The 23,049-nt window shown below is 47.3% G+C and overlaps 1 protein-coding gene across 4 annotated transcripts in view; it reads left to right on the top strand.

Moving 5' to 3' along the window:
• fhl3a (four and a half LIM domains 3a) overlaps positions 1-23,049 on the top strand; it is a 160,573-nt gene that overhangs the window by 66,291 nt on the left and 71,233 nt on the right. The window lies entirely within an intron of this gene.

The following is a 23,049-nucleotide window of genomic DNA, read 5'->3' as shown; positions in this document are numbered from 1 at the left end:
TCGTGGCTCCCACATCCCATGATAGAATAAAGAAAAAAATGTTCACATTATAGAGCAAATACGTCTCAGAATATTGTGGAAATTTGTTTAACATAATGGTGACAATAAAAATTGGTGATCAGCATGGGGATACTGGAAGAATTTCTTGTATTGGTACAAAAAGAAATAGATTTTAGCTGTTCAAAATCAGAATGAGAGGCCCAATGCTAGACCGCAAGAAACTACAAAGGGTTGTGAATGAAGTGCAGTCCGTCAGCCTCCCATCCATTGACTCTGTGCACACTTCCTGCTGCCTCAAAAAAGCAACCAGCATAATTAAGGACCCCAAACTCTCTGGGCATACCCTCTTCCACCTTCTTCCGTCTAGAAAAAGATATAAAAGTCTGAGGTCACGAACCAACTGGCTCAAGAACAGCTTCTTCCCTGCTGCTATCAGACTTTTGAATGGATCTACCTTGCATTAAGTTGATCTTTCTCTTCACCCTAGTATGACAGTAACACTACATTCTGCACCCTCTCCTTTCCTTCTTCCCTATGTACTCTATGAACAGTATGCTTTGTATAGCGCGCAAGAAACAATACTTTTCACTGTATACGAATACATGTGACAATAATAAATCAAATCAAGTCAATGCTATCAGTTTGAAATTGATATATATATTTTCCTACTTGCAAACTAGAAAATAGATAACAGGAAGATTGGGAATGGGTGGGTGAACCACTCAGTTAGAAGAAGACTCCAGCAGTTAGGGATCGCCGTGATAGTTGACAGTGTAGTTAACCACCTATGTTTGGACAGTCTGTTTTATACAGACGATGAACTTCCAGCCAAAACCTCAGCTGTAACTCAATCCACCATGAGTCACTTGCAGCATTAACCAGAGGCAAAGCAAGACAAAAGCACAATGGAGGTTCACCTCATTACTCTCTCCCACCATTCCCCATGGACATCGTGACCGTAGTGAACGTCCTTTTGCTTTGTACAGTGAGCCAGCTCGATGTTGTAGCAGTTATCCTGTCAGCCTCTGCCACCGTTTAAAGGTTTTGCACCATTGTTGTTCTTATTGAAAGAAGTTAGAAGAGCAAGGCAGTGGCTCAAACGATAGCAGAAATGATCTGACTGAAAAGGATTTCTGGGTCCTGCTGCGCGGGGAAACTAAGAATAAGGAAGTATCCAAAACTAATTTTAGCAATGAAGTCATAAGTGGGGAGACAATGGCCCAGTGGTATTATCGCTGGACTATTAATCCAGAAGCTCAGCTAATATTCTGGGGATCTGGGTTCAAATCCCGCTACAGCAGCTAATGGAATTTGAATTCAATAAAAAGAAGTCTGGAATTAAGAATTGATTGATGACCATGAAACCATTGTCGGGAAAATCCATCTGGTTCACGAATGTCCTTTAGGGAAGGAAATCTGCCATCCTTACCCGATCTGGTCTACATGTGACTCCAGAGGCGCAGCAATGTGGTTGACTCGCAACTGCCCTCAGGCAGATAGTGATGGGCAATAAATGCTGGCCAGCCAACAACACCCATGTCACAAAAATTAATAAAAAAATGTTAAAATGTCATTTCACAGTCGTGACTTTTTCCACTACAGTTAGCAGGGATGAGCATTTCATCTCGATAGCTCTCGATTTTGCCTACTCCTTATAATATTTGAATACAGTTTAGCTCATCACCTATTAATGCTTACATTGGAGTGACTGTTGCCTTTTACGGAATTGGCTGCACTGAATTTGCATGGCAGTTTTGAAGGAGGCTGCTTTACCGGCAATGAGCTAAGCACTGCAATCTTCAGGCTGAATATGCAGCACGCTACTTATAATAATAATGATGGGGTTTTTGGCTCCTAAGTTCCATACAGTGGCTCTGGAGAGTGGGATTGCCACTCTGTCCCTTGTTACTTACCTGGAAATGAAGCCACGTCTTCCTCACCTGACCTCCCGCCTCAGGCCGGGTGAGAACAGTGTAGTGTGGCAGGGTTCCTGAGGTCCTGTGCCGGGGGCAGGAGAGTCCAAGGCAAGGAGGCCACATGTTTTCTTCAGCAACAGCTGCCGTAAAGCAGGTAAGTTTAAAGGTTCAGCCATTTTGAGAAGCCAGGAAGAAGGTAAATTTGCGAGGTAAGGGAGGAGGATTAGGGAGGTTGGGGGTGTTGGATTGGGTGGTCAGTGGGTGCCAGATGGTGGGTGAGATCGAGTGTTGAGGGTGTGTCCAATGGTCCAGGGAGAGTTGGGTGGTGGGAGCTGGTTCGGGTGGTCGGGGAGATTTGGCAGGGCTGCGTGATCAGTGGGAGGGCGTCAGGTGGTCAAACGGGGCATCAGGTGGTGAGTAGATGGGTGGGGGTTGGGTGTCCAGTGGGGGTGGTCAGTCGGGACATTAAGTGGTCAGTGGAGGGGTGGGGGGTTGGGTGGCCAGTGGAGGGGTGAGGGTTGGGTGGTTGGTAGGGGGCTGGGTGGGCAGTGAAAGAGTGGGGGTTGTGTGGTTGGTGGTGGTTGGATGGCGGTGGGGGTGGAGGTTGGGTGGGCAGTGGAGGGGTGGGCAGTGGGGGTGGGGGCTGAGTGGGCAGTGGGGGTGGGGGCTGGGTGGTTGGTGGGGGTGAGGGTTGGGTAGTCGGTGGGGGTGACGGTTGGGTGGTCGGTGGGAGTGGGTGTTGGGCAGCGGAGGGGTGGGGATTGGGTGGCCGGTGGAGGGGTAAGGGTTGGGTGGTTGGTAGGGGTGGGGGCTGAGTGGGCAGTGAAGTAGTGGGGATTGGGTGGTTGGTGGGGGTGGGGTGAGTGTTGGGTGCTTGATGGGGGTTGGGTGGGCAGCGGAGGGGTGAGGGCTGGGTGGTTGGTGGGGGTGGGGGTTGGGTGGGCAGTGGAGGGGTGAGGGCTGGGTGGTTGGTGGGAGTGGGGGTTGGGTGGGCAGTGGAGGGGTGAGGGCTGGGTGGTTGGTGGGAGTGGGGGTTGGGTGGTTGGTGGGAGTGGTGGTTGGTGGGAGTGGTGGTTGGTGGGAGTGGGGGTTGGGTGGTTGGTGGGGGTGGGGTGGGTGTTGGGTGCTTGATGGGGGTTGGATGGGCAGTGGAGGGGTGAGGGCTGGGTGGTTGGTGGGGGTGGGGGTTGGGTGGTTGGTAGGGGTGGGTGTTGGGTGCTTGATGGGGGTTGGGTGGTTGGTGGGAGTGGGTGTTGGGTGGTTGGTGGGAGTGGGTGTTGGGTGGTTGGTGGGGGTGGGTGTTGGGTGGGCAGTGGAGGGGTGAGGGCTGGGTGGTTGATGGGGTTGGGTGGTTGGTGGGGGTGGGGTGGGTGTTGGGTGCTCGATGGGGGTTGGGTGGGCAGTGGAGGGGTGAGGGCTGGGTGGTTGGTGGGGGTGGGGGTTGGGTGGGCAGTGGAGGGGTTGGTGGGGATTGGGTGTTCGGGGGTGTAAGGTGGGCAGTATTAAGTTTAGACAGTGCTGAGACAGCAAAACGCACTAATCCCTGTGAATTAGAGGGAGTGCAGCATTATTGCTCCTGGTCACTTTGATTCAGTACATTTCCTGTTGTTATAGAAACTCACTGCGGATTGTGCTTAACCAACAATAAAGAAAGAATTACATCTGACTATAACAACCTCCAGTGCAGCACCGATAACACAGTCAAAGAGTGAAAAATAAATAAAGATAGGAAACGAGTCTCAGGTCTTTGTGTTCCCTCCCAGCACAGGTACGTCAATAACTGTTTAGTTAGGTGTCCTCCAGGCCTCCTGCACAAGGCATTACTGACATATTGAGGGGAATGGAGAGAGGCAATACAAATTTTTATGGAACTTTCCGATCCTGGGTAATCACAGATAATCGGCCTTCCTTAATATCCTGCTACCTCACTGCCATCAAAACTCTCCAGGCCTCAGGAGACCGCTTGCTTTTGCTGGCCCAACTCACCTCTGAGAGTGGGACTCTGGCCCAAAAGCCCCCCTGTTGATGCAACAGCTCCAATACAGCGACTCTCATCGCCTGCACCATGTGTTCACAGCCCCAGTGTTAGCCAATGGGTCGGTCTGGGTAAAGGGGTATTAGGGAGGTGGGTGATGTATTCGGAACCCCCGAACTGCAGTCGATGCAGCCAAGCCCAGCTGGGCCATTCTTGCACGACTGACCACTGAACCAAGACTCCCGTCTGCCCATCCACATGGAACCTTCTATCAAACCACCATCTTGCTGGTGGATGTACTGTGTGTCTACAGCAGATTTCTGTTGGTTTTATACACAATTAAGGCCCCCCCTCCCCCATCTCCCCACCACATCCCCGCCCTCTCCAGGGAGGGTATCAGGAAGATGCTATTTTTGGCATGAGCCTCGTGACAGCTACAGCCACGGGACAACCATGCCGACATCGTCAACGATGGAGGGAAGTACATTGAGCTTCTGGAAGATTTGTCGGGAGAGACAATGCTAGAGTTGCTGGACAAAGTGCAATGATCAGACTTCTCTACGATGCATTCACGGTTAACTAACGAAACCTCTCCACCTCTCTTAATAGAGGCATACAAGATGATCAGAGGATTAGATAGGGTGGATAGTGAGAGTCTTTTTCCTCGGATGGTGATGGCTAACATGAGGGGACATAGCTTTAAATTGAGGGGCGATAGATATAGGACAGATGTTAGAGGTAGGTTCTTTACTCAGAGAGTAGTAAGGGCGTGGAATGCCCTGCCTGCAGCAGTAGTGGATTCGTCAATGTTAACAGCATTCAAATGGTTATTGGATAAACATATGGATGATATTGGAATAGTGTAGGTTAGATGGGCTTTAGATTGGTTTCACTGGTCGGCGCAACATCGAGGGCCGAAGGGCCTGTACTGCGCTGTAATGTTCTATGTTCTATGTTCTCTCTCTGTATCCTCCTTCCCGGCGCTCCTAAAAACCTAACTCTTCAACTGAACTTTTCATCAACTGTCCTCACATCTTAACGTCGTCGCTTGGCGTCAACATTTGTTTGAATGCGTTCACAAGAAGCTCTGTGGGACACCGGGATTTTCCGGCCACGTTCACCCCAAGACTGGAAAATCTCACCCGAGGTCAACGGACCTTTGCGTGATCCGTGTCCTGCCCACTAGGATTCCCGTGGCGGGCGGGGCGGGAACATTCCACCCATGGGCCGGAATTTTACCAGCATGACCCCCCCCCCCCCCCTGGAATCGGGGTGGGCGTGGCTCACAGCGGAATTCTCTGTTGGCCTTGGATGTGATTTTACGAGCCTCAGCCGAGCGAGGTTGTAAAATACCAGCGATGGTGTCACATAAATGCAAGATTTTGTTGTTTTTGGTTGAGGCTCAACTATCTGAGATGACAACAGTTGGTGTCGACGGGACTCTCGTTGAGCTTGAGCCAACACCTTCAGCAGAAGGGGGAAGAAAAGGAAGAGGGCGCAGAGGGAGGGAGGGTTAAACAATCCTTTGCCGATTTTCTTGTGTGCCCAAGTCAGCCACTCAAAAGAATTGACTCATCAGGCAAACTGATTGCCTTTGTCGTTTTTTTTCTGCACCGAGGCCAACTTTGGCTTCAGATCAGAAGCATTTACAAAGCACTGGGAAAAATTAATCTCTCAGAGCTGACAAACAAATGGCCATCACCAACGCTACAGGAAGTTTTAAATGAGCTGATTGGAATTTTAAAGATTTGGAAAGCAGTTGCCTCCACCTCGACGGTACGAACAAAAGCAATGGAGTGAAGAGGTTGTCAGAAAGGTCTGTACCGAGTTGATTGTTAAATGCTGAAATAACACTGAACTTCAGTCTCCCAACTCCAATCACTTGTTTCCATGATCAATTCGGCCCTCGCTGCGTTCCTGCTATGTGACATTGTTACAAAGGAATTGACTGTTCGCAGAGAAAAATGATGAGAATGCATAAAATGTGTTTTTGTAAATGATAAAATCATGTTAGATTATACAGATGATCTAACCTCATTTGACTCATTGCTTTTGCAGTAAATCCCTTGGCTTTAAATAAAATAGACACTTGGTAATGCTCCTTCTTACCAGCCCAATCGCCCCTATCACCCACCATCATTTTTGTTTATGGGCAGCACGGTGGCACAGTGGTTAGCCCTGCTGCTTCACAGCGCCAGGCTCCCGGGTTCGATTCTCGCCTTGGGTCACTGTCTGTGTGGATTCTGCACCTTCTCCCCGTGCCTGCGTGGGTTTCCTCCGGGTGCTCCGGTTTCCTCCCACAGTCCGAAAGACGTGCTGGGTAGGTGCATTGGCCATGCTCAATTCTCCCGCAGTGTACCCGAACAGACGCCAGAGTGTGGCGACTAGGGGATTTTCACAGTAACTTCATTGCAGTGTTAATGTAAGCCCACCTGTGACCCTAATAAATAGACTTTAAAAAACCCAAAAAATTTAACTGAGGGTGAGTTTGAACTTAAGGGAGAAAGGAACTCACTGCTGAACCACCTGGTCCTCTGCACAGGCCCATCTTATCTCACCGAAATGCAAAGTTTCAAACCCTCACCTTCCCGATCACACGTCTCTTATTTCCCTTCGTGAAGACATGTAACGTTTATCTGTGTTTCTCACCCTTGACCAAATCATTGAGTTTCTAATCCACATTCCTGCTTTCACTCTCCCAGTGGTCTGATCTTGGCAAGTAAGTTGACATGAGAAATTTCAAGCAAGATTTGCATTTATAAAGAGACTTTTCCCCATCGCCGGCAATCCAAATGCACTTTTACAGCTGGCGAGGTCTTTCTGAAGTGCCCTCAACTGTTGTAGTGTCAGAAATGTGGCTGCCAGTTTGTGCACAGCAAGCTCCCACAAGCAGACATGATAACCTGTGACCAGATAATCTGTTTGTGTAATGTCCATTGAAGGGCGCTCTTGCTCTGAATTAGTCTCAGGAATTTTTTATATCCACCTGAGAGAACAGATAGTGCCTCATATTAACCTCTCACCTGAGTAACAGCAACTCTGTGAAGGGTTGTGTGGAATGTTTATGATGGTATGTCTGCAGTGGTGTGTTTCTTGATGGAGTGTCTATGATGGGATGGATGTCTGTGGTGAGTTCTCTATGTTGAGGGGCAGACTTTTACAGGCACCCTCCACTCCCCACAACCGCCCCCCCCCCCCCCCCCCCCCACCCCACCACCACCACCACCGCTGGAATATTGGGGATGGAAGGTTGCTCATAAAATACAATGTGTCCACTGCCATCCTGTCCGCTCCCAATCTGTTCTCCCATTTTACGAAGGCTGAGGGAAGCCTCAGGTAGCCTGCCTGCCATTGGATCTATTAAGACCTTTAATTGAGCAATTAATGGTCATTTAAGTCCATCACCCTGCCTTTTACCCATGCAGGGTCACCCCCGGCCTTTTACCCATGGCAGGGTCACCCCCGGCCTTTTACCCATGGCAGGGTAAGACCCATATCAGGCAACAGCCCAGCAACATTTACTGTGCAGGCTAGTGTCGAGTCCGGGGGAAAAGAACTCCTTTGGGAGTCTCTTGTGCTGATTGGAGACACCTCCCTCCACCTCCCCAGGTCGTGACCCTCTTTAATGCTCCCCCGGCCTCACAAACCCACTCCCGCTTCCCTCGTTGAGCTCTGCCTGCCAGGCCCGAATGATACTTCAGACTTTTGAGGGAGATGGCAGAGTAGCAGTCACATCAGTGAACTAGTGATCCAGTGGCCCAGGCTGATATTCTGGGGATAGAGTTCAAATCCCACCCTGACAGCCGGTGGGATAGAAATATTCAAGTCTGGAATTAAAAGCTAGTCTCGGGTAATGGTCTCCATGGAGCCATCATTGATGATGATTTTATAAAACTATCTGGTTCATGAATGTCCTTTAGGAAAGGACATCTACCGTCCTTACCTTGTCTGGCCTACATGTGACTCCAGAGCCACAGCAATGTGGTTGGCTTTTAACTGCACTCTGAAATGGCCTGGCAAGTCATTCAGTTCAAAGGGCAAGGAGGGATGGGTAGTAAATGCTGGCTGTCCCTTTCTTGCCACATCCCAAGAAAAAAAAATCTTAAGAAAAAGCATAGCTTGAAGTCCAGCTCCATAACTTCCTCTTGTTTGGGGACTCCCTGTAGTCCAAGAAGTTGCCACTGCTCAAATCTCGAACCTGACACTGCAGGGACTACAGAAGTTATTGGCCAACTCGACTGGTTTGCAGCAATCTTAAGGTGGGACTTCCTTCCAAGATGTTGGGGGTGGAAGTCTGATACTTGAGCAATTAACGTCGCTTTGAGCATAAACTGGCTGTGGGGCACCTGGCTTTTTGCTGGGCAGGCTCCCGACCTCCCCATAAAATACAACTTGGGATGTCTACGATAGGGTACCTGTGGTCAGGAGTGATGGCTATGATACAGCGCTTACGATGGAGTAATGGTGTCTGTGGTGGCATGCTTTTGACGCCATGCCTGCAATGGCATGTCTGATGGCAAACTGATTGGTGGGGTTCTGTGACTGGTAGGTGCAGGCTGACTCCCTGGTTATTTGGTTGCGGGTTACCTGGCTGGCTGGTGAGGTGACTATGCTGCTGCGACAGTCCTGAATGTTCGGCTGGGGATTTTGCTTCAGCTCCTGCAGTTTCAGTACTGTAAATTTATAGTTCAACCGCTGTTCCCTAAACTTGTTCTTCTTAAGATAAAAATTGCTGCTGTCACCTTCTTAAGACTTAAGTACCTGCAGACCACTTAGCGATGCACCACAGAATCCGTTCTCTTCCCAGGGAATTTGCTTGGACTTGTCCCTAAAATGGGTTTGACAGTGCTGCAGATTTTTTAGCACAGCAGGAATCCCATAAACAAGGAGCAGGAGTAGGCCATTCATCCCCTCAAACCTGCCCTGTCATTTAATCAGATCAAGACTGATCTGATACTAACCTCAAATCTGCATCCCACTGCTCCCCGATAACCTATGACTCCTTTACTCACCAAGAACCTATCCACATCAGTCCAAGGATGTGTGGGTTAGGTGTATTGACAGTACGAAGTTTAACAACACCAGGTTAAAGTCCAACAGGTTTATTTGGTAGCAAAAGCCACACAAGCTTTCGAGGCTCTGAGCCCCTTCTTCAGGTGAGTGGGAATTCTGTTCACAAACAGAACTTATAAAGACACAGACTCAATTTACATGAATAATGGTTGGAATGCGAATACTTACAACTAATCCAGTCTTTAAGAAACAAAACAATGGGAGTGGAGAGAGCATCAAGACAGGCTAAAAAGATGTGTATTGTCTCCAGACAAGACAGCCAGTGAAACTCTGCAGGTCCACGCAACTGTGGGAGTTACAAATAGTGTGACATAAACCCAATATCCCGGTTGAGGCCGTCCTTGTGTGTGCGGAACTTGGCTATCAGTTTCTGCTCAGCGACTCTGCGCTGTCGTGTGTCGCGAAGGCCGCCTTGGAGAACGCTTACCCGAATATCAGAGGCCGCTGAAGTGCTCCCCAACAGGAAGAGAACAGTCTTGCCTGGTGATTGTCGAGCGGTGTTCATTCATCCGTTGTCGCAGCGTCTGCATAGTTTCCCCAATGTACCATGCCTCGGGACATCCTTTCTTGCAGCGTATCAGGTAGACAACGTTGGCCGAGTTGCAAGAGTATGTACCGTGTACCTGGTGGATGGTGTTCTCACGTGAGATGATGGCATCTGTGTCGATGATCCGTCACGTCTTGCAGAGGTTGCTGTGGCAGGGTTGTGTGGTGTCTTGGTCACTGTTCTCCTGAAGGCTGGGTAGTTTGCTGCGGACAATGGTCTGTTTGAGGTTGTGCGGTTGTTTGAAGGCAAGAAGTGGGGGTGTGGGGATGGCCTTGGCGAGATGTTCGTCTTCATCAATGACATGTTGAAGGCTCCGGAGGAGATGCCGTAGCTTCTCCGCTCCGGGGAAGTACTGGACAACGAAGGGTACTCTGTCCACTGTGTCCCGTGTTTGTCTTCTGAGGAGGTCGGTGCGGTTTTTCGCTGTGGCGCGTTGGAACTGTTGATCAATGAGTCTAGCGCCATATCCTCAACCGGGATATTGGGTTTATGTCACACTATTTGTAACTCCCACAGTTGCGTGGACCTGCAGAGTTTCACTGGCTGTCTTGTCTGGAGACAATACACATCTTTTTAGCCTGTCTTGATGCTCTCTCCACTCCCATTGTTTTGTTTCTTAAAGACTGGATTAGTTGTAAGTATTCGCATTCCAACCATTATTCATGTAAATTGAGTCTGTGTCTTTATAAGTTCTGTTTGTGAACAGAATTCCCACTCACCTGAAGAAGGGGCTCAGAGCCTCGAAAGCTTGTGTGGCTTTTGCTACCAAATAAACCTGTTGGACTTTAACCTGGTGTTGTTAAACTTCTTACTGTGTTTACCCCAGTCCAACGCCGGCATCTCCACATTAGGTGTATTGGCCATGCTAAATTGCCCCTTTGTGTCTGGGGGGCTAGCTAGGGTATATGCATGGGGTTATGAGGATAGGGCCTGGGTGGGATTGTGGTCAGTGCTGACTCGATGGGCCGAATGGCCTCCTTCTGCACTGTAGGGATTCTATGATCTCTGTCTTAAAAATATTCAGAAACTTTCTTCCTGAAAAGGGGAAGAGAGTTCCAAAGACTCACGACCCTCTGAGTGAAAAGGTTTTGCCTAGTTTCCATTTTAAATGGGTGATCCCTCATTTTTAAACAGTGACCCCCTGGTTCTAGATTCTCCCACAAAGAGGAAACATCCTCTCCACGTCCATCCTGCCAAGACCCCCCAGGATCTTTAGATTTGTAATCAGTGGCATCTTCAGTTTCTTGGGGGCTGCACATTGTCTTGTTAGGCCTGCATGAAAGAAAGAAGAAGAAAGATTTGAACTCCAAGATTATAGTGCCTTTCGCAATCTCCGAACATCCCAAAGCACTTCTCGAGCCAATTAAGAACTCCTGCAATGCAGTCACTGTTGTAATGTAGGAAACATTGCAGCCAATTCACTCACAAGCTCCCATAAAGAGCAATGCTGGCAGATTATTTGCTTTCTTTAGTGATGTTAATTGAGGGATAGATATTGCCCAGGATTGCAGGGTTGCATAGTGGTTAGCACTGCTGCCTTACAGTGCCGGGGACCCGGGTTCGTTTCCCGGCTTGGGTCTCTGTCTGTGCGGCGTTTGCGCGTTCTCCCTGTGTCTGCGTGGGTTTCCTCCGGGTGCTCCGGTTTCCTCACACAGATCTGCAGGTTAGGTTGATTGGCCATGCTAAACTGACCCTAGTGTCAGGGGGATTAGCAGGGTAAATATATGGGGTTTCGGGACTAGGACCTGGGTGGGATTGTGGTTGGTATAGACCCGATGAGTCGAATGATCTCCTTCTGCACGGGAGGGATTCTATGATACAGGGAATAACTCACCTCTTCTTCAAAGTAGTCTGAGGGACCTTTTACTCCCAACCACGCAAGTGGTCTGTGCATCTGTTTAACATCTCATCCAAAGGACAGTGCCACCAACAGTGTAGCACTCCCTCAGTACCGGACTGGAGTCCCAGTATTGATTTTTTTTGTGCTAACGTCCCTGCAGTGGGGTTTGAACACACAGCATTTTAACTCAAGGGAAGAGCTTCCGACTCTCAATGAACAATGACTGAGAGTCCCAGATCAGGCTGAGTGTGCTTTCCTGTAAATATTTATACCTCCGCACATAAAAGTTGACCTTTGAAACTTCACAAAATCCTCCCAAAAACGGCCATCGACTTATACACCGAGGCTGGAATTCTCCAACCTCGCCCATGGCTGGGATTCTCCAGTCACGCTACATTGGGGTTATGGCTGTGCGCCAAATTCTCCATTCTCGCTGGCAGCGGTGGCGGGGTGTGCAAGATCGGAGACTTGTGGCCCAAGCATCAAATAAGTAAAGCCAAGCAGCAAAAAGGAATGTAAATATTTTGATTTGTCTCATGGGCGGCACTCAAAAACTGCATGCCGCTTACACAGGAAGGTCAATCATAGACTCCCTACAGTGCAGAAGAGGCCATTCAGCCCATCAATTCGGCACCAACACTCTGACAGAGTATCTTAACCAGGTCCCTTCCCCTGCCCTATTCCTGCAACACCACACATTTATCATGGCTAATCCATCATAACCGACACATCTTGGGACACTGAAGGGCAATTTAGCATGGCCAAACCTCACCTGCACATCTTTGGACTGTGGGAGGAAACCGGAGCACCTGGAGGAAAGCCACGCAGACATGGGGAGAACGTGCAAACTACACACAGTCACCCAAGGCTGGAATTGAAGCTGGGTCCCTGTGCTGTGATGCAGCAGTGCTAACCATTGTGCCACCATCTCCCATAAGTTGGCAAAACTAAACCCTGCTCTTTTTGAATAGGGAGGAATATTTTCAATATTTTATTTGATACTCTGATATCTTACAATTGTGGTTTATGCCAAAAGAGATCACTTTCTTCCCATCCAGCAGCACCTGGCAAAGGAAAAGAGAGATGCATTGGACAAATTTCACGGAAAAATGTAATTTTTTCCCTGCCTCTTTGTTATGCTCTCTCAATAGAAGAACAACTTAGGGGACCATTGATCTGGACTGAATTAATTGGTGCATATGTAACTCGTTAAAAATTCATGTTTCTGCTTTCAAATCAGTCAAAATTGCGTAGATTCAGTTAACACAAAAGCTATTCATTTATTAACACGACTCAGAGACTATGTAGACAGAAATCCAACTCCAGTCGCCTTTAAGGTACTTTCACTGCCCACCAGTGTCCCTGCCTTGAGCTTCAATGAATCACAAGATCCTGCAAAACTACCACTGGGTACAGCAAACCCTAGATCTGATGTGATAAAATGTTCATATATCACCCATGGAGATTTGTTCGCCGGATAGTTTTACAGTTCACATAAAACAGTAAGAAAATTATTAATAACCAGGACAAAAAAAATATAATGTTCCTTTTATTGTAAACTCTCAACATGGTTTCAATAAATGTTGTAACTTATCTTTTTTACGTGTAACTTTAAAGTTCAGTGACGCTTCCCCAGGGCATGAATGAAGTCATGCAATAATGCTGCATTTCGCGGGGGGTGGGGGGGGAGGTGGTGGTTGGCCTAGTGGTATTATCGCTAGACTATTAATCCAGAAACTCTGCTAATGTTCTGGGAACCTGGATTCAAATCCCACCACGGCAGGCAGTGGAATTTGAATTCAATCAAAAATATCTGGAATTAAGAATCTACTGATGACCATGAAACCATTGTCGGTTATTGGAAAAACCCGTCTCGTTCACTAATGTCCTTTAGGGAAGGCATGATGTGGAGATGCCGGCGTTGGACTGGGGTGGGCACAGTAAGAAGTCTCACAACGCCAGGTTAAAGTCCAACAGGTTTATTTGGTAGCACGAGCTTTCGGAGCGCTGGTCCTTCATCGGGTGAGTATCACCGGGTGATACTCCTGTTGGACCTTAACCTGGTGTTGTGAGATTTCTTACTTTAGGGAAGGAAATCTGCCGTCCTTACATGTGACTCCAGAGCCATAGCAACGTGGTTGACTCTCAACTGTCCTCGGGCAACTTGGGATGGACAATAAATGCTGGTCAGCCAGCGACGCCCATGTCCCACAAATGAATAAAAGAAAGGGTGACTGAGGAAACTTATGAGCAAGAAAGAAAGGGTCGACTTTTACGCTAAGAGGCCTAAACGCACATTTTGGTGCCGAACAGATGGGGTTGTCTTACATGCTGGGTCAATGTATACACCACAAGCTACGGTAACCAAAGGAGCAAAAAGATAAAGATTCCATTGCTTTCAGCTCCAGTCCACTTGTTGCACTGTGATATAAAAAAAATGTATGAATGCCTAAATAGTCCAGGAAAATCAGCACTCAGTTACTGAATGTAAACTGCAACCATTGATATCAGTGCATCCTTTGCCAAACAGGACGTGCCTATTGTTTCAGCCGCCCAATTTCCCTCTTCCTTTGCTTCTCAAAATAGCTACAAGGTTCGGTGAAACCTTCAGGCTTTCCTTATTTCTTACTTTGGGGAAGTGTTTGTTTTATCCACCCCGAGCTAGAGTGAAGAATGAGGTGCTCAGACAGGGAAAGACTGTGCTTGCTAACTGAATATTCTGCTAATTGAATATCCTGTCGGTTACTGATCCCATCGTTAAGTCTTTGGATGTTGTGCTTTCGCAGCATGACTGCAACCGCTTGCGGCTCAGGTCCTGTGCACTTGAGCGCTGAATGCATCTCAGCTCAGCCCCCTCACATTTTACACCCAATAAGTGTTGGGGTGACACAGTGGGAGGGGCGGCACGGTGGCACAATGATGAGCATTACTGCCTCACAGCGCCAGAGATCCGGATTCAATTCCAGCCTTGGGTCACTGTCTGTGTGGAGTTTGCGCGTTCTCCCTGTGCCTGCGTGGGTTTCCTCCGGGTGCTCCGGTTTCCTCCCACAGTCCAAAAATGTGCAGGCTAGGTTGATTGGCCATGCTAAATTGACCCTTAGTGTCAGGGGGATTAGCAGGGTAAATGCGTGGGGTTACAGGGATAGGGCCTGGGTGGGATTGTTGTTGGTGCATGCTCGATGGGCTGAAAGGCCTCCTTCTGCACAGTAGGGTTCTATGAATGTCAATTGCTTGGAGACCATCAGTTCATTTCAGTGCAGTCTCATCACAACATTGTCAGTGGTATTGTGTGGAGAAGCTCCAGATGTGTATTTGCCACTCTGTACCACAGTCAAGATAGGCGACAGGTCAATTCATTCATTGACTTCATGTTCTATCTGTTAACTGGGAAATGATGGGTGCTTAGGAGTCATTACAAGGCAGATGCTGGATCTCCAAGGCTCATATAACACCTCTGGTTGCAAAGGTGTAGCACCAGATCAGTGAATCCCAAGATTAAATCACAGACTTGAAGTGACTTCTGTGTATCTGTTAGTTTTATACTGTTTGTGGCGCTGTTTTATTGATTTAATTACTTGGAGCCCTTTGCTGCTGCAGTGAATTCCAATGAGTTGTGGCTTTGTACAATTACTCTGGGATTTTGACCCGAGTTGCAGCTGCCCTCATTATAACATTGCAGAGATTTCCATCCCTGGGCTGGGTGTGCTGAGTGGGGAGATTTCCCGGCTCGGGGTAAAGCCGATCTTTGAAAATGTCCCCACAGGTCAGATTTTTGATTGTGGGGGGTCTGAAAAGGGAATGGGGGGCAGATTTCCCCAGGATGAGTGCAGAGGTTGCAGGGTACAGAGGCAGGCTGGGTCCAAGGCATGTCTCTGTGTTCTGGCTTGTGTTTAAATAAATAAATATAAATAAAGGAGAAACAGCCCCCCCAGCCCTCACCTCCCCCTCAACACCCTACACACTCCCAAAGCCCCATCCTTGCTAATCTATGTTCTCCAGCTACCATCCATGGTCCTCTTACCCCGATGCCAACTTAGTGCCCCCATCCTTCACCTTTTGCCTATGCCCCCTCCATGTCAACTCAACGAGTATCCTTGGATAGTTTTGATAGCTGGGCAGGTCTTTAATTGTAATATAAACGCAAAATACTGTGGATGTTGGAATCGGAAACAAAAACAGAAAAATGCTGGAAAATCTCAGCAGTTCTGACAGCATCTGTGGAGAGAGAGTAGAGCCAATGTTTCAAGTCTAGATGACCCTTTGTCAGAGCTGAGAGGAAAGAGAGTCAGGAGAGATTTATACTATGGGAGTTGGGAGGGGTGGTGGAATTGGACAAAGGGAATGTAAACGAGCACGCAGAAGGCTGAGAAGGCGTTGAAAGTGTCCATTAAGTGATCAGAATGTGTGAATGGCAATAAATTTAATTGTTCTTTGAAGCTTGACAATTTCAATGAGTTTGTGCATGAGGACTATATAATCAAGTTCACTTTTAACAATCCCAAAGGATGCTTCACCTCTCCCAAAGAGGTCCTGGGACCCTTTTCAAAAGTAACCTGGCTACCCAAACAAGATGTGGAGATGCCGGCGTTGGACTGGGGTAAACACAGTAAGAAGTTTAACAACACCAGGTTAAAGTCTGGTGGACTTTAACCTGGTGTTGTTAAACTTCTTACTGCGTTTACCCAAACAAGTTCAGACCTTCTCTTACCTCTCATAATCTGCACCCTCTGGGTTTCACATTCCTGGCCCACCGAAATCCCATTCCGTGGAGGCTACTGGTGATTGTAAATGGACAGCAGCTCCTGTGAACCCCGCATGTGCGAATCTTGCCCCGACAAAGATGGGAAACGCTGCAGATACAAAAGCCAAAAATGGCAGAAGCTGGTACTCGGAAATAAGAACTGAAAATTCTGGAAACACTCAGCAGGTCCTACAACCTCCGTAGAGGGAGAAAGTTAACTAGCACAGCCTTAGAATCATTACATGTGCATCAGAGATCACAAAGCAGTGAAGCGATGCTGATTTAATTTCAGTTGAACTTGTTTTCTCTCACATAATAAATGAGTCACTGGTTGATCTTTCACTGCTGTAATGTCCAATGGTAATGCTGCTTTAGAAATGCACTGGGATCATTACATGCTGTCCATTATGTGCAATAATCTTCCAAATCCCCGGCCTTAACCAACTCAAAGAACAAGGCCTCAATTGGACGTCTGGCAGGAAGCTCGGCCTCGACCCTTCCCGTCCTATACTTGATTGGAGGGAGTCAGTAGGAGATAGCCTCTACACCTCCAGCCTTATTACATAGGCCCTGCCCCACCCCACCCTGCCTCCCAGCCTGTTTCCGGGGTCACGCGTGGTGGGTGATTGTTGAATTCCACTTCGCGGCTGGACCTCTACCACCTCGCCCGCCACGGAATCGGCACAGGCGAGGGTCCAACAATGGAAATCCCCGTTGACCTTGGGCAGGAATTTCCGGTCTCGCCCGAGCGAGGCCGCAAAATCCCGCTCCACGTCTCAGCAAGAAAGGCAAGATGTCAGTGAAAGGAACGGAGAAAGAACTTTTTAAAAACACAGCAGTCCACGATGCTCAGTGAGTCGATTGCTTTTCCAGCTTATCCTTCAAAGACTTTGGTAAGATGGTCAGCATCAATCAGCACAGGAAAGCCATATTCCCCTTGGACAGGATAGGGGGAAGCCGAATGTCCTTAAGGTCAAGCGCAAGATATCCTATATCAGAATCAAAGGAAAGTATAAAGGCCGCGGACCCTGACCACTGAGATCCTGTTGTCTCTATCTTTAGTTTCAAACTAGTACTTAATCAGACAGAGAATCTTTAAGCAATTGGCATTTGTTTATTGTACAATAGAACAGTAAGAAATGCTTTGAATTAGCCCCAACCTTTCCCCCCCAAAAAAAATATATGTTATTCGTTAAAGTTAAGGTACATTATATAATAGTTTAAATTTAGCATGACATAATGTGCAAATCAGATTAGTTTTAATACAGTATGTGGCACCCAGAGATATTTCACCACACTTACAATTACAGTTACATTTACAATATTCATTTCATATCAGATGTATACCTGAGGGGTTTTACATGGGTCCCAGCCCAAATGTTTCCCTAACACTTCTGCTTTGTTCAGATTGAATCCTGGAGCTGTGATTTGTGTAAAGTTTTAAAGTTTGAAGTTTATTTATCAGTGTCACAAGTAGGCTTACATTAACACTGCAATGAAGTTATTGTGAAAATCCCCTAGTCGCCACACTCCTGCGCCTGTTCAATACACCGAGGGAGAATTTAGCATGGTCAATGCACCTAACCAGCACGTCTTTTGGACTGTGGGAGGAAACCGGAGCACCCGGAGGAAACCCACGCAGAAAAGGGGAGAAGGTGCGGACTCCGCACAGACAGTGACCCAAGCCGAAAATCGGACCTAGGATACTGGCGCTGTGTGGCAGCAGTGCTAACCACCAGATTGACTCAGGAGCTGTAATTTGGGATCTGTTTTGGTATTATTTTGTCTCTATCACAGACATATTTTGATGAGGGCAAGCCTCACAAGTCAGGAATTGACCAAAAGGTTGCTTGTACCGCCCCCTGCCTGAAGTGATCACCCAAAGATTTCTCTATCACTTGATTCAAAGTTGCTTCCATACCACAATTTAATAGAAGACGTGCAGGCACATAGAAAAAAAATTCCATGTTTTAATTGTGGTCACACTAGAGATGGCAGATGGGGTGGAGAGTTGAAGGAATTGTCACCCTGACATTTTATACAGCGAGACCCTATATGGACCTCAGGGAGACTAAAGTGGGTCTCGTTGACCCAGGAATGAACATGAGTCATTCATGTTTAATTGTAAACTGAGTCTGTGTATTGGGTAAACGTGAATGATTTTTACTGCAATCAGTGAGGTAAGGTCTGCAGCACTTGTGACTCATGTAACCTGTTTTCCTTGGGGGATTTTATTTGCAAGCTCTCTGCAGTACTTGAGAACAGACAAAACAAAGTCTGTAAGGTTTGATCTGGGCATTGGCCTTTTGGGTAGCAAACACGGGAAACCACTGTTTGAAGGACAAATCATTGCACCTCTGGGAGCATGAAAACAAGTTAGAAGGACATTCCTGTCCTTAAAAGTTTATTTGTCAGTGTCAAAAGTAGGCTTACATTAACACTACAATGAAGTTGCTGTGAAAATTCCCTAGTCGCCACACTCCGGCGCATGTTTGGGTACACTGAGGGAGAATTTAGCATGGCCAAAGCACCTAACCAGCACGTCTTTCGGACTGTGGGAGGAAACCAGAGCACCCGGACGAAACCCACGTAGACATGGGGAGAATGTGCAGACTCCACTCATTCTGTCCCAACATCCAGCAGAATAAATATAGCAGGAAAATAATATCTAAGCATTCAAAGGGAACTCAACAAGATTAACTTTCTAAAAATTGTTTGTATAGTTGAAGAGGTAAAGATCGCAGGGCTAGGAGGTAAAGGGCAGTGAAAGAAATTGATTAACTCCTCCGAAGAGCCACCTCAGACACAATGGGCTGAACGGCCTCCTTCTGGGTTGCATGATTCTACGAATGAGGAAACGTCCTGTGAGAAAGAATAGGGTTTTGTCTAAAAGAAAAATCTCCTCTAACCGTAAGTCTCATTTAATAGTGCAATCGGGGACTGCAGAGTTGGGTAGATTCTGTTCAACCAAAGATGTTAATGTCACAAGCACTTACGCACAGACATGTGGCATTTCTAAAACAAGCTAACGAAAACAGCTGGAAACACTGAAACAATGAATCTGTTCATTCCTCCATTGATTTTAATACTGCAGGTCTTTTCCCCCTTGCATTTTTGATGTGTCAAGTTGCATACTCTGCAGCTCGGTTCCAAATCAGCCGGGGCTGTGACTGACAGGTCGATAGCATTGGAACATATAAGGAAATAAAGAATAGACTAAAGCTTCAAGACTTATGTAGAGTGGAACCATCTGCTCAGAAACATTTAACAGGAAGAGATACCAGTGCTGCTTTATTTTTCCCTGATGTCGTTGTCTGGTGTCCTGGCATTCCATGGCAGAGTGGTTAGCATTGCTGCCTCACAGCGCCAGGGACCCGGGTTCGATTCCCGGCTCGGGTCACTGTCTGTGTGGAGTTTACACGTTCTCCCCGTGTCTGCGTGGGTTTCCTCCGGGTGCTCCGGTTTCCTCCCACAGTCCAAAGATGTGCAGGTTAGGTTGATTTGGCCATGCTAAATTGCCCCTTAGTATCAGGGGGACTAGCAGGGTAAATAGATGGGGTTAAGGGGATGGGGCCTGGATCATTGTTGTCGGTGCAGGCTCGATGGGCTGAATGACCTCTTTCTGCACTGTTCTATGATTCTAGATAAACTTCAATTCAGACCACAAGCAAAATACACCTTTGGGCAGATAACAATTAAGATTTCTAGCGGCAACACGAAAACAGGATCCAGCCTGGAATTCCTCAAGGTCATTTCAAATTTAGCAGCAACTGATTGAGGGATAGGCTATCTACTTGTCTACAGCTTTGTAAAGCTGGCGCTGTATCTCAGTGTCAGCTAATTCATAACGTGGAAAGTAAATTGAGCTTGAATTACCAAGGAACGCTCGCTCTTCTGAGCAGATCTTTGACATTCCCGCCTTCTCCCCGAGGGAAAGCTCCTTTTGAAGTCTTTGGTTATTGTCATCCATTTCTTTTACTTTCTAAAAGGTTTTCCTCTCCCCTTTTAACGTGCATCTGCCCGGGATGATTTGAGGAACTTCTCTTTCAAAAACAAAATTAATGAGTTGCCTTTCGGTGTTCGTTTGAAGAGTTCGATTGAAATTGAAATGAGAAACATCAAAGAAACATCAAATAGACAAAAAAAAGTTCAATTTTCTTTTGCCCCACCCCCATCTCTCCAAAATGATCTGGAAGTCCTACAGCTGGTGTTGTCACACCCTGCTATCTTTTACAACGAGACTTTTAAAAATGTATCGGATCTGTACCCGTTCAACTCCAGTTTAGCCAGTGTGGAAAGTAAGTTTCAGTGCACCTACTTGTGGGAGTATAGAAGAGAAAACCCCATACTCACAATGTGGGACTTTGCCTTCATTAAAGTTGGTGGATCTTCCGTCATAGACGGGGAGTGCACAATTTTGCAATTTTAACTCTCAGAGCAAGGACTGAGACATCTGGTTGAGTTGAGAATGAGCATTTTTATCTGTAGACAACACTAGGTGCAGAATCAGTGACTATGGGTGGGATTTTACGACCTCCCTCGTCCCAAAACTGCAAAATTCCGCACGAGGTCACCGGAACTTTCCATGATCCGCCCCTTGCCTGCTCCGATTCCCGTGACGGACAAGGTGGTAAGATTCCGGCCCATGAGCCTGTAATCAGTAGTGGTAGCGAGGTTAGAGTGAACAGAACCACATAATGGTAAAACTCTGAAATATATGGGTTTATTTGTGACTTTTATTTCCCTCTTTTTTGATTTAATTACGAAGCCTAGCAGCAGCACTAATTGAACTCGAGAAATAACAGCACATTATGCAAACTGTATCTGACTAGGATACAGATAATAGGGACAGTTGGAGGTCATTTTCACCCTTGCCTCTAGGACAATGAACTGACAGAGCAGATCACCGTTCTGGTAAAAGGTCATCTCAACCTGGAACACCAACTCTCTTTTCCTCCACAAATTCTCTCTGAACTGCTGAGCATTGACAGCATTTGTTGGTTTTGTTTATTCTATCAGCAGATCACTGGCCCATTATGGAAGTGGTAGAAATTGAAATCGCGACAGTCGGGGGGGAGGAGGTGGGGGGCGGGCGGGCTCGGCCTTGCAGCGCCAGGGACCCAGGTTCGATTCCCAACTTGGGTGACTATCTGTGTGAAGTTTGCATGTTCTCCCCATGTCTGCGTGGGTTTCCTCCGGGTGCTCCGGTTTCCTCCCACAGTCCAAAGATGCGCGCGTTAGGTGGATTGGCTATGCTAAATTGCCCCTTAGTGTCAGGGGGACTAGCTAGGGTAAATGTATGGGGTTATGGGGATAGGGCCTGGGTGGGAATGTGGTCGGTGCAGACTCGATGGGCCGAATGGCCTCCTTCTGCACTGTAGGGATTCTATGATCAGCAGGCCTGACAGCATCTGCGGAGAGAGAACAGAGCCAATGTTTTGAGTCAGGGTGACCCTTTGACAGAGCCGTAACAAGAGGCTGGCCTGACCCTCCTTATTTACCTCAAATGATGATGGTAAAAATTATCCCTTAAAACTATCACACTTTGGGGCTGAGTGGTTGTGTTGTCACAACCCCAAAGCATAATAGTTTTAATGTTTGGATTCTGAGCACTTCTGCTCTACTCATTTGAAAATTGCCAAACTCAAAAGATCTCTGATCACCAAAGTATGAGCACTGCTGTGTTATTTTTGTTGCTCACTTCTAACTTGGGATGATTCTGTTTTTGTGAGTAAAACATGACTTTTGAGCAGAAGAGTCTGAAGACGTGCTGGTTACGTGCATTGGTCATGCTAAATTCTCCCTCAGTGTAACCGAACAGGATGTCGGAGTGTGGCGACTAGGAGATTTTCACAGTAACTTCATTGCAGTGTTAATGTAAACCTACTTGTGACAGTAATAAATAAACTTTAAATCTTTAACATTAGATTGCGTTCATTTTGTGGTGAGCTCCACACACGATGCACTGGAGTTTGTCACCTCGAATGACATTAGAAGAGGAGCTTCACTAGATCAGGAGGCAGCAGTTGTTCTGACATTTCATGGGGACATTTGAAACTCTTCTACCATAAAGGGAGACTTGTTACAATATAAGGGAGACGTCTGCTATGTCAGATAAAGGGCTGGAACTGGTTAGCAGAAACAGCTGTCCTGTCTGTCAGTGACTAGATGCATGTGATCCGTCACAGCTGAGGTTTTGTGAGGTTTGCAGTTGGTCACATGCCCCTCATGCGAGCTTAAAAAAATATATGTTTTGGATTTTCCTTTGAACCCCTTATAATGGTCTCTTTTCACCATTGTTCCACCTCTGGCCAGTTGCCTAGTCACTTTAGAACAGTGTTGCTTCGGTGACCCTCAGCTGAACCCATGAATGACCACTTTGAGATAGTGATGATCACCCTCCCCAACAAGTGATTATTCACAGATGCTGGAGGTTCTGCTGGGATTTTGGCAACAATAATTTGAGGTGAAAAGTTTAGTATTGAGGCAGTAGGAGGTAACTGTAACTGTGGCAGCTCAGAATCAGGCATTGTGTTGGAGTCAAATCCACTCCGTTACAATAGAATCATAGAATCCTACAGTGCAGAAGGATGCCATTCGGCCCATCGAGTCTGCACTGACCACAATCCCACCCAGGCCTTATCTCCATCATCCCATGCATTTACCCTAGCTAGTCCCACTTACACTAAGGGGCAATTTAGCATGACCAATCCACCTAACCCACACATCTTTGGATTGTGGGAGGAAACCAGAGCACCCGGAGGAAACCCAAGCAGACACGGGGAGAATGTGTAAACTCCTCACAGACGGTCACCCAAGCCAGGAATCGAACCTGGGTCCCTGGCGCTGTGAGGAAGCAGTGCTAACCACTGTGCCACCGTGCCACCTAAAAAATGCCCCGCACAAAGGCAATTTTCCTCCATGGAGCTCTGTGCGTGTGGAATTCAGACAGTACCA

The sequence above is a fragment of the Mustelus asterias genome, chromosome 21 (genome assembly GCF_964213995.1).
Source record: "Mustelus asterias chromosome 21, sMusAst1.hap1.1, whole genome shotgun sequence".
Taxonomy (NCBI): domain Eukaryota; kingdom Metazoa; phylum Chordata; class Chondrichthyes; order Carcharhiniformes; family Triakidae; genus Mustelus; species Mustelus asterias.
This window is presented reverse-complemented; position numbering and strand designations above follow the sequence as displayed.